We start from the raw sequence: 12,043 nt of genomic DNA, 5'->3' as shown, positions 1-12,043 counted from the left end.
TGAGATGGAGTCTTGCTCTGTCACCCAGGTGGAGTGCAATGGCGCAATTTTGGCTCACAACAACCTCCATCTCTGGGGTTCAAGCGATTCTCCTGTCTTTGCCTCCCAAGGAGCTGGGATTACAGGCGGGCACCACCATGTCCAGGTAATTTTTGTATTTTTAGTAGAGACGGGGTTTCACCATGTTGGCCAGGCTGGTCATTGTACTCCTGATCTCAAGTGATCCACCCACCTTGGTCTCCCAAAGTGCTGGGATTACAGGTGTGAGCCACCATGCCCAGCCTAGTTGTTTCAATGGAACCTTTCATCAAAGGATCTCAAAACAAATGTTACTGACATTATCAATAACCAAATCGGTGACACAATGGCTAAAGAAAGAAATGTATCAATGACCTAAAGAATTCAATACTGATATTCTGAAACCCAGCCCTCTGTTTAAAAACAAAATCTAGTTTTGTGTGCAGCAGTGTACACAAAGAAATGTGTGCATAAAGTAATGTACATAAGAAACATATATATTTGGTCTTTGTCCCTGATTCCCAACAGAGCTCCTAAAACCCTTAGGTTTTCCTCAGTAATAGTAGTACTTTTTGTTATTCATAACATGTTACTTTCAACCACACCTGAGTTTACGTGACTCTTGGTGGGCCTCTAGATAGCTTCAGGATAGGGCTGGTTGCCAAGGGAGCCAACCAAGTGATTAGAGTATTGGTACTTTTAGTCCTCCACTTCTCAACCTTTGGGGAAGAGAGCTGGGGACTAAACCATGGGGTTTGGAATGATTCCCGGGTAGTGAATACATGGAGGTGCTGGGAGGGTGTTATGCCCAGAGAGGACATGAAAGCCCCACACCCCTCCCCTATAGCTTGCCCTATGTGTTTATTTCATTTAGCTGTTCCTGAGTTGTACCCTTTATAATAAACTGGTAAACATAAGAAAAGTGTTATCCTGAGTTCTATGAGTCTTTCCAGTGAGGAAGGGGTCATGGGAACCTGAATTTATAGCCAAGCCAGACAGAAGTTATGGGTGACCCAAGACTTGTGACTAGCGTCCTAAGTAGGGGCAGTCTTTTAGGACTGAGCCCTTTCATTTATGAGAATCTGACACTAACTCCAGGTAGATGGTACTAGAATTGAATGGAATTGTTGAACACTCAGTGTTGGAGAACTAAAGAATTCGTGAATTAGATGTGGTATGGAAAAACCCCCATAGGTAGTAATTCTTAGGCTTTATTTGTAAAGCTTGCTGATGTAACCTCCCAACTTACCTTGCTGCACATGTACAATTAGAAAACTCAAAAATGTAAGCAATACTGTCGAAAATAGTTGCTACTAAAAATAACTGGCATTAAGTTTATGCCACCTATGTGCCAGGCATTAAGCTCAGCATAAATTATTTGCAGTGTACAAAACTCTGAGAGATACTGTTCTCAACAAAAGAGACAATTAAATCTCATAAATGTCCCACTATACACAGCAAGTAGCAGAGTTAGGAACTAAAGCTAGTTTTAACACACAAATCCCTGCCAACTTCTACATTACAGCAACCTTTACTTTTTATCATTTAGTGTAAAATTATAAACTTTAACAATCCTTGAGAACAGCATCCTCAAAATGTTCTTGAAAGGCTAATCTTAAAAAATTCTCTCAAATAAAAATAAAATAGAAATCACATGTACATACCTAGTACTCTACTTGTCTACACATTTTTTAAGAACTGCCTTTTTTTTAGCATTATACTCCTGCTGACTGACAAACATTTCTTTTTTTTTCTCCTCCAGTTAGTAAGGAACTAAAGTCATCAAGACATTACATTCTCTTCAGTACGAATATCAGCAATGAGGAAAGAGGTCACTAAAAATAAAAAAATCTCTGATGGTAGTTTTATGTGGGATCGGTGGTGATATCCCTCCCCTTTATCATTTTTATTGCTATTTGATTCTTCTCTTTCTTCTTTATTAGTCTGGCTATTTTGTTGATCTTTTCAAAAAAGCAGCTCCTAGATCCACTGATTTTTTTGAAGGGTTTTTCGTGTCTCTATCTCCTTCAGTTCTGCTCTGGTCTTAGTTACTCCTTGTCTTCTGCTAGCTTTTGAATTTGTGTGCTCATCGCTTCCAGGCCTTTTGGCTAAGATCAAGTGTTGAATTTGTGTGCTCTTGCTTCTCTAGTTCTTTTTTTTTTTTTTTTTTTTTTTTTTAGACAAGAGTCTTGCTCCATCGCCAGGTGCCAGGCTGGAATGCAGTGGCGCAATCTCAGCTCACTGCAACCTCCGCCTCCCGGGTTCAAGCAATTCTCCTGCCTTAGCCTCCTGAGTAGCTTGGACTACAGGTGTATGCCATCACACCCAGCTAATTTTTGTATTTTTAGTAGAGACAGGGTTTCACCATGTTGGCCAGGATGGTCTCGATCTCCTGACCTCGTGATCCGCCCGCCTCAGCCTCCCAAAGTGCTGGGATTACATGTGTGAGGCACTGTGCCTGGCCTCTAGTTCTTTTAATTGTGATGTTAGGGTGTCAATTTTAGATCTTTCCTGCTTTCTCTTGTGGGCATTTAGTGCTATAAATTTCCCTTTACACACTGCTTTAAATGTGTCCCAGAGATTCTGGTACATTGTATCTTTGCTCTCATTGGTTTCAAAGAACATATTTATTTCTGCCTTAATTTCATTATTTACCCAGTAGTCATTCAGGAAGAGGTTGTTCAGTTTCCACGTAGTTGTGCAATTTCGAGTTTAAGAAACTCACTCAAATCCTGAGTTCTAATTTGATTGCACAGTGGTCTGAGGGACTGTTATGATTTCCATTCTTTTGCATTTGCTGAGCAGTATTTAGACTAAAGTACGATGTGGTGCTGAGAAGAATGTACATTCTGTTGATTTGGGGTGGAGAGTTCTGTAGATGTCTGTTAGGTCCGCTTGGTCCAGAGCTGAATTCAAGTCCTGGGTATCCTTGTTAATTTTCTTTCTTTTTTTTTTTTTTGAGATGGAGTCTTGCTCTTGTCACCCAGGCTGGAGTGCAATGGCACAATTTTGGCTCACTGCAACCTCTGCCTCCCAGGTTCAAGTGATTCTCCTGCCTCAGCCTCCCAAGGCTGGGATTACAGGTGCTCACCACCAGGCTAATTTTTGTATTTTTAGTAGAGACGAGGTTTCACCAAGTTGGCCAGGCTGGTCTTGAACTCCCGACCTCGTGATCTGCCCACCATGGCCTCCCAAAGTGCTGGAATTACAGGTGTGAACCACTGCACCTGGCCATCCTTGTTAATTTTCTATCTCATTGATCTAATATTGATAGTGAGGTGTTAAAGTCTTCCATTATTGTGTGGAAGTCTAAGTCTCTTTGTAGGTCCTAAGAACTTGTTTTATGAATCTGAGTGCTCTAAATATTGGGTGCCTACATATTTAGGATAGTTAGTTCTTGTTGCATTGATCCCTTTATCATTATGTAATGCCTTTGTCTCTTTTGATCTTCGTTGGTTTAAAGTCCATTTTATCAGAGACTAGGACTGCAACCCCTGCTTTTTTTTTTTGCTCTCCATTTGCTTGGTAAATATTCCCCCATCCCTTTATTTTGAGCCTGTGTGCGTCTTTGCACCTAAATACAGCACCTAAATACAGCACACCAATGGGTCTTGACTCTTTACCCAATTTGCCAGTCTGTGTCTTTAATTGGGGCATTTAGCCCGGTTACATTTAAGGTTAATATTGTTACATGTAAATTTGATCCTGTCATTATGATGCCAGCTGGTTATTTTGCCCATTAGTTGATGCAGTTTCTTCATAGCATTGATGGTCTTTACAATTTGGTATATTTTTACAGTGGCTGGTACCAGTTGCTCCTTTCCATGTTTAGTGCTTTCTTCAGGAGCTCTTGTAAGACAGGACTGGTAGTGACAAAATCTCTCAGCATTTGCTTGTCTGTAAAGGATTTTATTTCTCCTTCACTTATAAAGCTTAGTTTGGATATGAAATTATGGGTTGAAAATTCTTTTAAGAATGTTGAATATTGGCCCCCACTCTCTTCTGGCTTGTAGGGTATCTGCAGAGAGATCCGTTGTTAGTCTGACGGGCTTCCCTTTGTGGGTAACCTGACCTTTCTCCCTGGCTGCGCTTAACATTTTTTCCTTCATTTCAGCCTTGGTGAATCTTGACAGTTATGTGTCCGGGGTTGCTCTTCTCGAGGAGTATCTTTGTGGTGTTTTCTGTATTTCTTGAATTTGAATGTTGGCCTGCCTTGTTAGGTTGGAAAAATTCTCCTGGATAATATCCTGAAGAGTGTTTTCCAACTTGGTTCCATTCTCCCTGTCACTTTCAGGTACACCAGTTAAATGTAGATTTGGTCTTTTCATATAGTCCCATATTTCTTGGAGACTTTGTTCGTTTCTTTTCTCTCTTTTTTTCCTCTAATCTTGTCTTCTTGCTTTATTTCATTGATCTTCAATCTCTGATATCCTTACTTCCACTTGATTGATTCAGCTATTGATACTTGTGTATGCCTCACGAAGTTCTCATGCTGTGTTTTTCAGGTCATTTATGTTCTTCTCTAAACTGGTTATTCTAGTTAGCAATTCATCCAAACACCTCTATGCAAATAAACTAGAAAATCTAGAATAAATGGATAAATTCCTGGACACATACACCCTCCCAAGACTAAGCCAGGAAGAAGTCAAATCCCTGAATAGACCAATAACAAGTTCTGAAATTGAGGCAGTAATTAATAGTCTACCAAACAAAAAAGTCCAGGACCAGACGAATTCACATCTGAATTCTACCGGAGGTACAAAAAGAAAGAAGCAGTCCTTCCTAACTCATTTTATGAGGCCAGCATCATCCTGGTACCAAAACCTGGCAGAGACACAGCAAAAAAAGAAAATTTCAGGCCAATATCCCTGATGAACATAGATGCAAAAATCCTCAATAAAATACTGGCAAATCAAATCCAGCAGCACATCAAAAAGCTTATCCACCATGATCAAGTCGACTTCATCCCTGGGATGCAAGGTTGGTTCAACATATGCAAACCAATAAACATAATCCATCACATAAACAGAACCAATGACAAAAACCACGATTATCTCACCACATGCAGAAAAGGCCTTCAAAAAAATTCAAGAGCGCTTCATGCTAAAAACTCTCAACAAACTAGGTATTGACAGAATCTATCTCAAAATAGTAAGAGCTATTTTTATGACAAACCCACAGCCACTATCATACTGAATGGGCAAAAACTGGAAGCATTCCCTTTGAAAACCAGCACAAGACAAGGATGCCCTCTCTTACCACTCCTATTCAAAATAGTATGGGAAGTTTTTTTTTTTTTTTTTTTTTTTGAGACGGAGTTTCGCTCATGTTACCCAGGCTGGAGTGCAATGGCGCTATCTTGGCTCACCGCAACCTCTGCCTCCTGGGTTCAGGCAATTCTCCTGCCTCAGCCTCCTGAGTAGCTGGGATTACAGGCACACGCCACCATGCCCAGCTAATTTTTTGTATTTTTAGTAGAGACGGGGTTTCACCGGGAAGTTCTGGCCAGGGCAATCAGGCAAGAGAAATAAATAAAGAATATTCAATTAGGAAAAGAGGAAGTCAAATTGTCTCTGTTTGCAAATGACATGATTGTATATTTAGAAAACCCCATTGTCTCAGCCCAAAATCTCCTTAAGCTGATAAACAACTTCAGCAAAGTCTCAGGATACAAAATCAATGTGCAAAAATCACAAGCATTCCTATACATCAATAACAGAGAGCCAAATCATGAGTGAACTCCCATTCACAATTGCTACAAAGAGAATAAAATACCTAGGAATACAACTTACGAGGGATATGAAGGACCTCTTCAAGGAGGACTACAAGCCACTGCTCAAGGAAATAAGAGAGGACACAATCAAATGGAAAAACATTCCATGCTCATAGACAGGAAGAATCAATATCATGAAAATGGACACACTGCCCAACGTAATTTATAGATTCAATGCTATCCCCATCAAGCTACCACTGAATTGTAAAACACTACTTTAAATTTCATATGGAACCAAAAAAGAGCCCACATAGCCAAGACAATCCTAAGCAAAAGAACAAAGTTGGAGGCATCACACTACCTGACTTCAAACTGCACTACAAGTCTACAGTAACAAAAACAGCATGGTACTGGTACCAAAACAGACATACAGACCAATGGAACAGAACAGAGGCCTCAAAAATAACACCACACATCTGCAACCATCTGATCTTTCACAAACCTGACAAAAACAAGCAAAGGAAAAAGGATTCCCTATTTAATAAATGGTGTTGGGAAAACTGGCTAGCCATATGCAGAAAGCTGAAACTGGATCCCTTCCTTATGCCTTACACAAAAATTAACTCAAGATGGATTAAAGACTTCAACATAAGACCTAAAAACATAAAAACCCTAGAAGAAAACCTAGTCAATACCATTCAGGACATAGGCATGGGCAAAGACTTCATGACTAAAACACCAAAAGCAACGGCAACAAAAGCCAAAATAGACAAATGGGATCTAATTAAACTAAAAAGCTTCTGCAGAGCAAAAGAAACTATCATCAGAGTGATCTGGCAACCTATAGAATGGGAGAAAATTTTTGCAATCTATCCATCTGACAAAGAGCTAATATCCAGAATCTAAAAGAACTTAAACAATTTTACAAGAAAAAAAAACCCTATCAAAATGTAGGTGAAGGATATGAAATATGAACAGATGCTTCTCAAAAGAAGATATTTATGCAGCCAACAAACATGAAAAAACGCTCATCTTCACTGGTCATTAGAGAAACGCAAGTCAGAACCACATTGAGATACCACCTCACGCCAGTTAGAGTAGCAACCATTAAAAAGTCAGGAAACAACAGATGCTAGAGAGGATGTGGAGAAATAGAAATGCTTTTCACTGTTGGTGGGAGTGTAAATTAGTTCAAGCATTGTGGAAGACAGTGAAGCAATTTCCCAAAGATCTAGAACTAGAAATATCATTTGACCCAGCAATCCCATTACTGGGTATATACCCAAAGGATTATAAAGCATTCTACTACAAAGACACATGCACATGTATGTTTACTGCAGCACTGTTTACAGTAGCAAAGACTTGGAACCAGCCTAAATGCCCATCAATAATAGACTGGATAAAGAAAATGTAGCACATATATACCATGGAATACTATGCAACCACAAAAAAAGAATGAGTCATGTCCTTTGCAGGACATGGATGAAGCTAGAAACCATCATTCTCAGCAAACTAACATAAGAACAGAAAACCAAACACTGCATGTTTTCACTCGTAAGTGGGAGTTGAACAATGAGAACACTTGGACACGGAGGAGAATATCACACACCAGGGCCTGTTGGGGAGTGGGGGCCTAGGGGAGGGATAGCATTGGGAGAAATACCTAATGTAGATGACAGGTTGATGGGTGCAGCAAACCACCATGGCACGTGTATACCTATGTAACAAGCCTGCATGTTCTGCACATGTACCCCAGAACTTAAAGTATAACTTAAAAAAATAAAATTGACCATCTTAAAGTATACCATTCGGTGGCATTAAGTACGTTCCCCGTGTTTTGCAACCAACTCTATCTAGTTCCAAAATATTTTCATCATCCTAAATAAAAGCCTGAAAATATTTTTAAAAAAAAAGAAAAAAGAAATCAGAAAATCTTAAGAGCTGGGAGGAACAAGAGAGATCATGTAGTCTAAACTCTTGCAGGAACACCTTCCGTGATATCGCCAATCATCCAGCCATACTTGACTATCTTTAATGACAGAGACCTCACAACTTAGTCTACTTCATTTTAGTACAGATATTATGTTAGAAAGGTCTTCTCCTTAATGGAATAACATCCACCTCTGCAGTAGATTCTGCCTACTGTCTGTTTTCTGGAGCAATATAAATATGGAGTCTACTCCTTATTTAAAGCAACTTCTCAATATATTTAGATAGTTATATTTCCAAGTATTATCTTCAGTAGCAAAATCCTAATTCTTCATAGACTGCTGATTGTAAAATGATTCCAACTAAAGTCTTGAGAGAAAAATTTTAAAATACTTGCTAAAAATTTAATTACATCTACCTCTTCTTCAGAGCACCAGTATTCACTGCAGCATTATTTGTAACATCAAAAGTGCTAGACACAGTTGTCAATCCAACAGCCATTTCTCTCTTCTTCCTCATTAACCAGAACTCACACTTTGTTCAAGATAGTAATGATTGGTTTCAGGTAATATAGCTGTTATATTCTGTTTCCCAGACACACTTGGGGTCATGGGTAGCAATACAACTCCCAGTGAAATGTAAGGAGACATTACATAGGGAAGTGCACTCAAAAGCATGGTCTGCTGACCCCATAGCATCAGCATTACATGGGAGCTTAACAGAGATACAAATTCTCAGGCCCTACTCCAAACCTATGGATTTCAGAATCTCTGGAAGTAGATTCCACAAATATGCAATATGAACTGTATTTTAACAAGCTCCCCAAGCAATTCTATGTAGACTAAAGTTTACAAAGCACTGTTTAGGAGACTTCTGGGATTTTTTTTCTTCCCATGTAAAATGGCAGCACCTTCCCAGTAAAAAAAAAAAAACCTGTTTTTGAATGCAGTTGGTTGTGCTGCTTGGAGCTGAGGCAGCCATGCTGCAACCACAAGGTGACACAGGGAGGCTGAAAAGCCAACATAATGAGGAAAACAAAGGTGAGGGGAAAAAATCTGAGTCCTAAATATTGCTGAGCTACTGAACTAGTGCTGAATTATCTATCTCCTTGCTTTTGTTTATGTAAGAAAATTAAATGTTTTTATAGCTCAAGTCACTGTTAGATTTCCTGTTTTTTAAAATTATTATTTCCATAATTTACAACTGAATATATCCTAATGATATACATTTTGTCTACCCGTATAATTTTTTTTTTTTTTTTTTTTTTTTTTTAAGACAGAGTCTTGCTATTATGCAGGCTGGAGTGCAGTGGTGCAATCTTGGCTCACTGCAATCTCAGCCTCCCAGGTTCAAGCAATTCTCCCACCTCAGCCTCCTGAGCAGCTGGGATTACAGGCACCCACCACCACGCCCAGCTAATTTTTATATTTTTAGTAGAGACAGGGTTTTGCCATGTTGGCCAAGCTGGTCTTGAACTCCTGACCTCAGGTGATCTGTCTGCCTCGGCCTCCCAAAGTGCTAGGATTACAAGGGTGAGAGCCACCACACCTGGCCTTTCCTTGGAAATTAATGGAGCTTTAATTCTAGTGGAAACTACACAGCAGATTAGGGACAAGACTTGTTAGTGGTCTCAAGACTAACACTGGTTATCTTAATGCAGTGTGGGCATATGGAAAACCCAAAAGAAATAAAATCACAGGAAATACATAACATGGAACAGTGTACAGCTGAAAAAAACTGACACAAGTTGGCCAAGTGCAGTGGCTCACACTTATAATCCCACCACTTTGGGAGGCAGAGATGGGAGGACTGCTTAAGGCCAGGAGTTTGAGATCAACCTGGGCAACCCAGCAACCTGTCTCTATGAAAAATTTTCAAAATTACCCAGGCGTGGTGGTGCATGCCTGTAGTCCCAGCTACTTGGGAGGCTAAGAGAATCCCTTGAGCCCAGGAAGCTGAGGCTGCAGTTAGCTATGATCACATGCACCACTGCACTCCAGCATAGGTGACAGAGTGACACCATGTATCTAAAAAATAAAAATAAAAAATAAGTTTAAAAATAGTTTTTTAATGACACAAGCTTGTAAGTAGCATAAGGTTAATCCCTGGTCCAAAATGCTTGGAACCAGAAGGGGTTTAGACTTCAGATTTTTTTTCACATTTTAAAATATTTTCATTATACATACCAGGTGAACATCCCAAATCCAAGCAGCATTTCCTTTGAGTGTTATGTTGGCACCCAAAAGGTTTCAGATTTTGGATTTTCAAATTTGGGATCCTCACCCTATATTTTATGAGGAAAAAAAAAGCAAGGTATAGATTTGCTTGAATAGCAGACCTCTATTTGAGTTTTTTATAAGTATGTATGTACATATATACACACATATGTACATAAAATATCTGGAGGGAGACACAAAAAGAGGTAAAAATGATTGTTTCTAAGGAGGAGAACTGAGGACCAGGAATCAGGGATTAAAGTGAGACTTTCATTTCTATTTTTTCAACATCTGTATATTCCCATTCAAAATGAGTTTAAAATAAAAATTCTAAAAGTTTATTTTAGATTCACATTACACATAAGAGAATTCTAAAAGTGGGTCAAAGCTAATACTTCTACAAAGTACCTAAAAATTATTATTTGACTACTAGCACCTGGCATAATGCCTTGCCTATAATACATTCTCTAATGTCTTCTGACTCAATTTACTATGGAATCAATTTCACCAGCTGCCATTTATGGCATCTAAGAATCTAAAAAATAGAGGCTAGAACTGAGCACAGTGGTTCACACCTGTAATCCCAGCACTTTGAGAAGCTGAGGCGGGAGGACTGCTTGAGCCTCGGAGTTCAAGACCAGCTTTGTCAACACAGCAACACCTTATCTCTACAAAAAACGAAATAAATTAAAAATAAATAAACAAAACATAGAGGGCAGGTGCAGTGGCTCATGTCCACAATCCCAACACTTTGCAAGGCTGAGGTGGGAGGACTGCTTGAGCCTGGGCAACATACCAAGACCCCATCTCTACAAAAAATACAAAAATTAGCTGGGTATGGTGGTGCACACCTGTAGTCCTAGGTACATGGGAGGGTGAGGTGGGACAATCACTTGAGCCCGGGAGTTTGAAGCTGCAGTGAGCTATGACTGCACAACTGTGCTCCAGCTGAGTAAGGCTCTATCTCTAAAAAAAGAAAAACAAATAAGACAAATAAAAAGTAGAAAATAAACTTCATATATATGAAGTTTCCTTTGAGTGTTATGTTACTTCTCTCTTAATAATCAAAGTCTGTCAGATAATTGCTTACCTCTGTTTTCCTTATCCTCCACAGTATTTGAGTACTGTCTTAAGTTGTCAGAAAGGAAAATCAGCTCACAACAACCTTCTTCAGGTTTTCCATATGCCCACACTACGTAAGATGACCAATACTAGATGCGGGCATGATGGTACATCTGTAGTCACAGCTACTCAGGATCTTAGGTAGGAGGATCACCTAAGCCCAGTAGTTCATCCAGCCTGAGCAATACAGCAAGACTCCATCGCTATTTAAAAAAAAAAGAAGAAGGGCCGGGCTCCATCACTCACTCCTGTAATCCCAGCACTGTGGGAGGCCCAAGTGGGTGGATCACCTGAGGTCAGGAGTTTGAGACCAGCCTAGCCAACATGGAGAAACACTGCCTCTACTAAAAATAAAAAATAAATTAGCCAGCCGTGGCAGCAGGCGCCTGTAATCCCAGCTACTGGAGAGGCTGAGGCAGGAGAATTGCTTGAACCCCAGAAGCAGAGGTTGCAGTGAGCCAAGATCATACCACTGCACTCTAGCGTGGGCAACAGAGCAAGCTCTGTCTCAAAACAAAACAAAAAAACACAAACAAACAAACAAAAAAAAAAAAAGATTACCTACACCAATGTGAGACCACTAACAAGTCTTGGCCCCAATCTGCTACTTCATTTCCACTAAAACATAAACTCCATTAGGGTAGAAGCGCTTATCCACTGTATCTTCAACACCTACAACAGAGCCAACAAATATGAAAATATTCAATAAATTTTTTTTTTAATAAATGAAGAAAAAGAGGTCTTCCATAAAAGCCAAGACTAAGTTACATCTAACCACACCCATCCACTTTGGTTATTTATATGCTCATCTGGCTGAGGATGCTACACAGACTGGATACATTTATTCAAGAAGAACAAACAGGGCTGGGCATGGTGGCTCACACCTATAACCCCAGCACTTTGGGAGGCCAAGGTGGGTGGATCACCTGAGGTCAGGAGTGCAAGACCAGCCTGACCAACATGGAGATTAGCCGGGCATGGTAGCACATGCCTGTAATCCCAGCTACTCAGGAGGCTGAGGCAGGAAAATCACTTGAACCCAGAA

At 39.8% G+C, this 12,043-nt stretch overlaps 1 protein-coding gene and 1 pseudogene across 10 annotated transcripts in view; one reads left to right on the top strand and one right to left on the bottom strand.

Moving 5' to 3' along the window:
• TMCC1 (transmembrane and coiled-coil domain family 1) overlaps positions 1–12,043 on the bottom strand; it is a 255,819-nt gene that overhangs the window by 228,097 nt on the left and 15,679 nt on the right. The gene's annotated exons all lie outside the window — the stretch shown is intronic.
• On the top strand, positions 2,107–2,270 carry LOC116539446 (annotated as a pseudogene).

The sequence above is a fragment of the Sapajus apella genome, unplaced genomic scaffold, assembly GCF_009761245.1.
Source record: "Sapajus apella isolate SASKATOON/1434 unplaced genomic scaffold, GSC_monkey_1.0 scaffold128, whole genome shotgun sequence".
Taxonomy (NCBI): domain Eukaryota; kingdom Metazoa; phylum Chordata; class Mammalia; order Primates; family Cebidae; genus Sapajus; species Sapajus apella.
The sequence above is the reverse complement of the archived record's forward strand: the minus strand, read 5'-3'. Positions and strand labels throughout refer to the sequence as shown.